The following is a 6,498-nucleotide window of genomic DNA, read 5'->3' on the forward strand; positions in this document are numbered from 1 at the left end:
GGCTCAATTCTGTTGCTTGAAAAAAAAAAAAAACCTGAATATATGAATGAGAACTGTTTGTGTGAATGAAACATGACTGAATGAAACGTAGCACACACAGCAAGGTACATTATAGGTCAATATGGGTGCGTTTTGCATGAATTTAAATTATGAAAATTAGACATGAGGTCATGTATAAATATTAATACAGTCTTCCTTGTGCTTAGAGTTTTACATTTTCAGGAAGTGAGAGCAGCTGTCTATGATGCTTGATGAGTTGTCTTAGGTTATGTAACCTGCCCTTTTAATTTATGTGATAAACAGTTAAACAGAGAAGCATAGTTGACTGTCCCTCATTCAAAATGTTTGGGATCATACCTAATTTGAATTTTGGGGTTTTTTTTTTTCTTCACATTTTGGAATGTTTGTATATACATAATGAGGTATCTTTAGGATGGGATCTGATTTTAAAGACATCCTTTAGTTTCATATACACTGTATACACATAGCCTGAAGGGGATTTTATGTAGTGTTTTAAATAGTTATATTTATGATATAAGAAACTCTCATGTATGAAACATTCTGCTGGTGATATACAATAGGACTTCACATCATTTGGATTTTGGAATATGTCAGAACTCAGATATGCATTTCCGTAATATTAAATTCAGCTCAAGGAAATTAAGTTAGGGCGTTGCTGTATCACTTAGGCCAGGAACTTCCTGAAGTATTGAGGTTGTAGGTTTGCATCCAGTTCTAAATCTATTTTATTTTTTTCAGTTCCCAATAAAAAGTGCTTGAAGGTACGATCTGTCACAGTCCGGTTTAGTTGTTTGAAAGTGAGGCCAAGCTAAATTCTTACTAAGCTGAGGTGTAGCTCGTATCACATGACTCTGGAAGAGTGTTCTGAACATTTGAAAGATTGTAGCTGGAGTTTATCATAACCTGAGGAGGAGTAGGCATGTTTAGAATGAGTATTTATCAGAACATATCGAAATTAAACCATGTTGTGAGAAGCCAGAAGTAGAACAGATGACCCAGAGGTGAGAAGGCATAATAGAAAATTTCATACAGGGGGAGAGCACTAAGGACGAAAGTGGGCACAGCCAGCTTGCTATAATAGAGAATCCTGCCAGCAAAACCACATTAATTTTTCTTCATTATTGTAAAGAACAGTATAGGTAATTTTTAAAAAGTTGCATGTATAGTGCATGCATGTGGAAGGGGACTTCGTGTGCATGTATGTGCTCACTTTGATCACTCTCCACCTTACCTTTTGGGACAGAGTCTCCCACTGAACCCAGCACTCACCAAATGGCTAGACGGGCCTGTCAGTCAGTCCCAGGGCTACACACGTGTGTGTGTGTGTGTGTGTGTGTGTGTGTGTGTGTGTGTGTGTGTGTCTGTTCCTGAGCAGAGGTTAGAGACACCTGTGCTAGGGCTGGCTTTTCCACATGAGCCTTTGGGGATCCAAACTCAGGTCCACAAGCTTGCCCAGCAGGCTCTTCCTTGCTGGCTGAGGGCATCTCCTACACCTTACAAGTAGCTGTATTTCCAAATGCAACCTTTCAGCTTATGAGTATCACATAAATCTATATTCACTGGGTGTCTACTCTCTGCAGATGGATTAGCCACAAGGATACAAAGATGCTCTGGTATTCTAGCAGTTACTGCTTTTACTTTCAAGCACTGACGGAACAGGATCAGCCTTGGGAATGTATTGCTTAGAAAATGTCCTTGGGACATGGATTGACTTTAATCACTAAAGTGCACCAGGATGCATACCGTTTCCTAATCCAATCGTAAAGCTACTTCCTGATTTAGAACACCATGGCTAAAGTTACAAGCACCCTACTCCAAGCATTTATCTTGCTGGCAGTTTTGTGCAAACATGGATAACATTGCAGGAGGCATCTCCATGAATACAGTATCTCCTATTTCCCTTCCCTCACTCCAGTTCTCAGAAGGAGGATTACTGGCCTGAGGGGCTTTCACAGATAAATCTCTTTTGGAGTCTCTCCAGGTCAATTTGGAATGCTGTGAGCAGTGACAGCAGGAAAGAAAGAAATGGCATGGCAGTCACACCCTGTGGGCATACTTCGACACCTTTGGAGCTTTGAGTTTCTAATAATATGAGAGTGTTTGGAACTAGGTAGTCATATAGAATAAGGCTTTTAGTGTGTGGTTTTCATGGACACAATAGCCTCTATTAAAATGCAGTTTCCGGCTGGAAAGATGTCTCAGTGGTAAAGAGGAAGTCGCTGCTCTTGCAGAGTCCCCAGTACACACATTAAGCAGCTCACAACTCAAACTCCAGGTCCAGGGACCCAGCAACCTCCTCTGGCTTTCAAGGGTGGCTGCAGCTCACTGTACACAGGTACACATAATTAAAAATAATAAAACAATTGTTTTCTGTTGTTGCTTTTTTTTTTTTTAACTCAGTCTTTAACAAACAGGCTAATAGCAGTGGTTCATGCCTGGAATCCCAGGACTCAGGAGACAGAGGCAGATAAATTTCAAGTATGAGAGGAGGCCACCTTGCAGGAGTGAGACTCTGACCGAGAGAAGGAAGTCTCTCTTAACGGGCAATGTGATAAATAGTTCACAAACCTCTCCTTCAGCTGCTCATCAGCTGATTACTTGATTTGTAGGACGGATTGTAAAAGAAAACGTTATCTAGACTAAGCAAATGTACTTAAAAAGATTTGGGGGAAATTATAGTCTCACCATGAAAATTCTTCATGATTGTATTATTCCAAAATTGGAGACTTATTATTTGAGAAAAATATGAACTTCAAGATACAAAAAACAAGGCAGGGAGTGGTGGTGCATAACTCTCAACCCAGCACTTGGAAGGAAGAGGCGGGCAGATCTCTGTGAGTTCCAGGCCAGCCTGGTCTACAGAGTGAATAGCCAAGGCTCTATAGAGACCCTGTCTGAAAACAAAAGACACAGAAAAGAACAGTAAGTAGGACAGCAATATTTTTTTTTTTTTGAAGTTCCACAGTGCTGTGACCTGCAAGGCTTAGGAATTTACAAGGCTAAGATGTTGGGGCGGGGTGTGTGTGTTGGGGGGGGGGTAATGCTTGTACAGAAAAGCTGGCATCTGGTGGCTGCAAAGTGCTTTGGGAAGTAGAACCAATAGTTTCCCAGAAACTCTCCAACTAGGATTTTTTTGTTTGTTTGGTTTTTTTGTTTTGTTTTGTTTTGTTTTCGAGACAGGGTTTCTCTGTGTAGTCCTGGCTATCCTGGAACTCACTCTGTAGACCAGGCTGGCCTCGAACTCAGAAATCCGCCTGCCTCTGCCTCCTAAGTGCTAGGATTAAAGGCATGTGCCACCACTAGGATGTTAATTAGCTAAGCTCAGTAGGAAGTATCTGTGAGAGAATGTCAGATCTCAGTAGGGGGCTGGGGGGGGAACTATCAAATCTCAGTAGGAGGGTCTATGTGTGTGTGTGTGTGGGGGGGGGAGTCTAATCTCAGTAGAAGGTCTATCTGTGGAAGTTCCTAATTTCAGTTGGGGTCTTCTCAGTCTGGGTGCAGATTTGGCGGAGAGGAAGTGGCAGTTGGTATTTTGTGCATACAATGGCCACATTAGTACTTGGAACGGAAGGCTTTGCCATTCCCCTGAGTCTGAAGCTTTAGAGTCTGACCCAGCCATGCTCAGGTCAATAATACACATTCACCGGGGACTTCACCTACTCTCCACAGCATCCTTAATGTAAGATATCTTTTTGAAAAGCAGTAATGTGAACCTTTTAGGGTTGTTGTTTTTATCACAACATTCAAAGGGTCTAAAGAAAACTACCATTCTATGAACAGAGAAATAAAAAGTGTTTTCGTTTCTAGCATCTTCCCCTAGGAAGGACATGCGGCAGGTGATTTTTAGTTATAAACTCATAACACTTAGTCTGCATGTGAACACCTAGTATTTGGAGAAGTTGGAGGCTTTTCACAATGAAAAGCTGGGTTTATTCTCAAACAGAGAACAGGCCACAAATAGGTTTTCCAACCAATCAACAAACAAACAGAGCAAGCAAATTCAATACCACACATGCAAGAACACTTATTAGTGAAATATGAGCCAGGAACACTTCAGATAAGAGAGCGTTTGGTCTGACAAACTCAAGTGCCCTCACTGGAACAACTGGTAAGAGTTTTTTGGATTACAGCTGCCTCGTAAAACCAAGAGCAAATGATTGCTGTGGCAGCGCTTTTATTAAATTCATCTTAGGATCTTTGTTACAAGATATTTGAACGGGATTCTAATTAGGATGTGGCTCAGCCCTTAGTATTCACCTTTAATCAGAAAACAAAGAAGGTAAAGTTAGTTTGTAGAAAGAAGCACCCACGGTTGAAAGTGATGTCTATATCATGTATGAAAGTGAGTGGCAGAAAAAGTGACCAGTCAGAGAAAGATCTGACAGAATAGGACACGCCCAACTCTCAGGAGAAGAAAGAGGAAAGAGAAGCTATGTAAGAGAGAGACGGAGAGCACAGGAGGAAGAGAGTACAACCCAGGAACACAGGAGAGTTCCTGGAGAGCAGACAGTAGGGTTGAGAGGGAGAGTAGAGCAGCACAGAGAGGGAGACGGTTTTCCACGGAGACTTTTACAGAGGCAGATTGAGGAAAGAACAAGCTAGACACAGGTGAAGACAGAAAGAGCAAGAGAATGAGAAGGAGCCAGAGGATTAGACAAGACTGCTAGAGGGTAGTGAGAGGTCCTGCCTCCATTCCTCCTCTACAGCTCCGGCACCATAACCATCATGAATGACAAGGTAACCATCCGGACCAGGAAGTTCATGACAAACCGTCTGCTTCAGAGGAAACAGAGGTCATTGATGTCCTTCATCCTGGGAAGGCAACAGTACCAAAGGCAGAAATTTGGGAAAAGCTGACTAAAATGTATAAAACCACACCAGATGTCACCTTTGTATTTGGATTCAGAACCCACTTACTTCGGTGGTGGCAAGTCAACTGGCTTTGGCATGATCTATGCTTCTTTAGATTATGCAAAAAAAAAAAAAAAAAAAAAAAAAGTGAGCCTAAACACAAATTTGCAAGACATGGCCTTCATGAGAAGAAAAAGACCTCCCCAAAACAGCACAAGGACCACAAGGACAGAATGAAGGTCATGGGGACTGCAAAGGCCAATGTTGGTGCTCTCAAAAAAGCCAAAGAAGTAGATCTGTGGTGACTTGACATTCTGCCCTAATATGCAGATTTCTAAGAGGACAAATAAACTAAAAAGCTTTACCGAAAAAAAAGATAAAAAGAAAAGAGAGAGAGAGAGAGAGAGAGAGAGAGAGAGAGAAGAAAAAAGAAAGGAGGAAAGAAAGGAAGAAGGAAGGAAGGAAGGAAGAATGGAAGGAAGGAAAGGAGGAAGGAAGGAAGGAAAGGAGGAAGGAAGGAAGGGAAAAAGTAAAAGATTGCTAGAGTTAGTTCGAGATCAAGTAGAGCACTTCCGAGGCTGAGAGAAAAGTCAGCTGGGGATGGAGATTAAGCCAGAACAGGTGAGTTGAACCAGCCAGCTAGAGACCAGAAAGAACTAGGAAGGGGTGAGCTTAATTGGGAGTAAGTCTCAGAGCCTAAAGCAGTGTAGGCCTAGATAAGATTGTATAGAGGCTAGAAGCTTCCAGGAGTAGGCCTAGGTTAGTAGACAGGCAGCAAGCCTCTGAAATGATAATTCTCTCAAGCAAATAAAGGTTAGTTTTATAGATCTTCAGCTCTCAGGTTCTAAATTTTGGTCCAATGTCTGTATTAGAAGGAATACTGCACGGATTCTGAAGCCTGTTTGTGGGGATTCTAAACCCAGGTTTGCCATTTACAACCTGTGAGGCTTCAGATTGGTTCCTGAACAATTTTATACTTCAAATCCTCCACCTATGAAAGGGGACAACTCATAAAGAGTTGTTGAAGACTTAATGAGATAATGTTTCTACAGCTTTATATAGTTCCTGGCACACGGTAAATTCTATTAGGCTGGGTGCTGCTGTTATGAATCTGATGTCTCCGTTCTTGTTCTGCCTCCTCCTTAAAATAAAGCTTCACAGGCCAGATTAAGGAATCAAAAAGATAATGGACATTTCTACAAATATCATCTGCATTTCCCAAGGTACAGTAATTTTAAAGCAGAAGGAAAGGTAATGAGACATAGCAAGAGGAAGAAGTCCCTCATTCTGGAATCTGGCTGGGCTTCTGTTCTTCCTCATTCAAAAGAAGATGCCTAAGAATTTCCTAATAAATGTTTGCCAGTCCTTGATAAAGCAAAGACTATCATCTTAGCCTATATTCCCATCCTAAACCCTGCAAAACAGACTTTTCTGTATCGGTGTTTTTGATAGTGAGGGTATGAGATACATGGGAAGAATAGTGTGCAGCTGGGTGTGGTTTAAGGTTTGAATCCAAGCACTGGAGAAGCAGAGGCAAGAGCATCTCCAAAAGTTCGAGGACACTCCAGGCTACATAGTGAGGACTAGGTTCAGCTTGGGTTGTATAATAAGACCTTGTCTGATAAT

At 41.7% G+C, this 6,498-nt stretch overlaps 1 pseudogene; it reads left to right on the forward strand.

Moving 5' to 3' along the window:
• Positions 1-4,719: 4,719 nt before the first annotated feature.
• Positions 4,720-5,289, forward strand: LOC117707459 (small ribosomal subunit protein eS24 pseudogene; annotated as a pseudogene).
• Positions 5,290-6,498: the final 1,209 nt, after the last annotated feature.

The sequence above is a fragment of the Arvicanthis niloticus genome, chromosome 4 (genome assembly GCF_011762505.2).
Source record: "Arvicanthis niloticus isolate mArvNil1 chromosome 4, mArvNil1.pat.X, whole genome shotgun sequence".
NCBI classification, from domain to species: Eukaryota; Metazoa; Chordata; class Mammalia; order Rodentia; family Muridae; genus Arvicanthis; species Arvicanthis niloticus.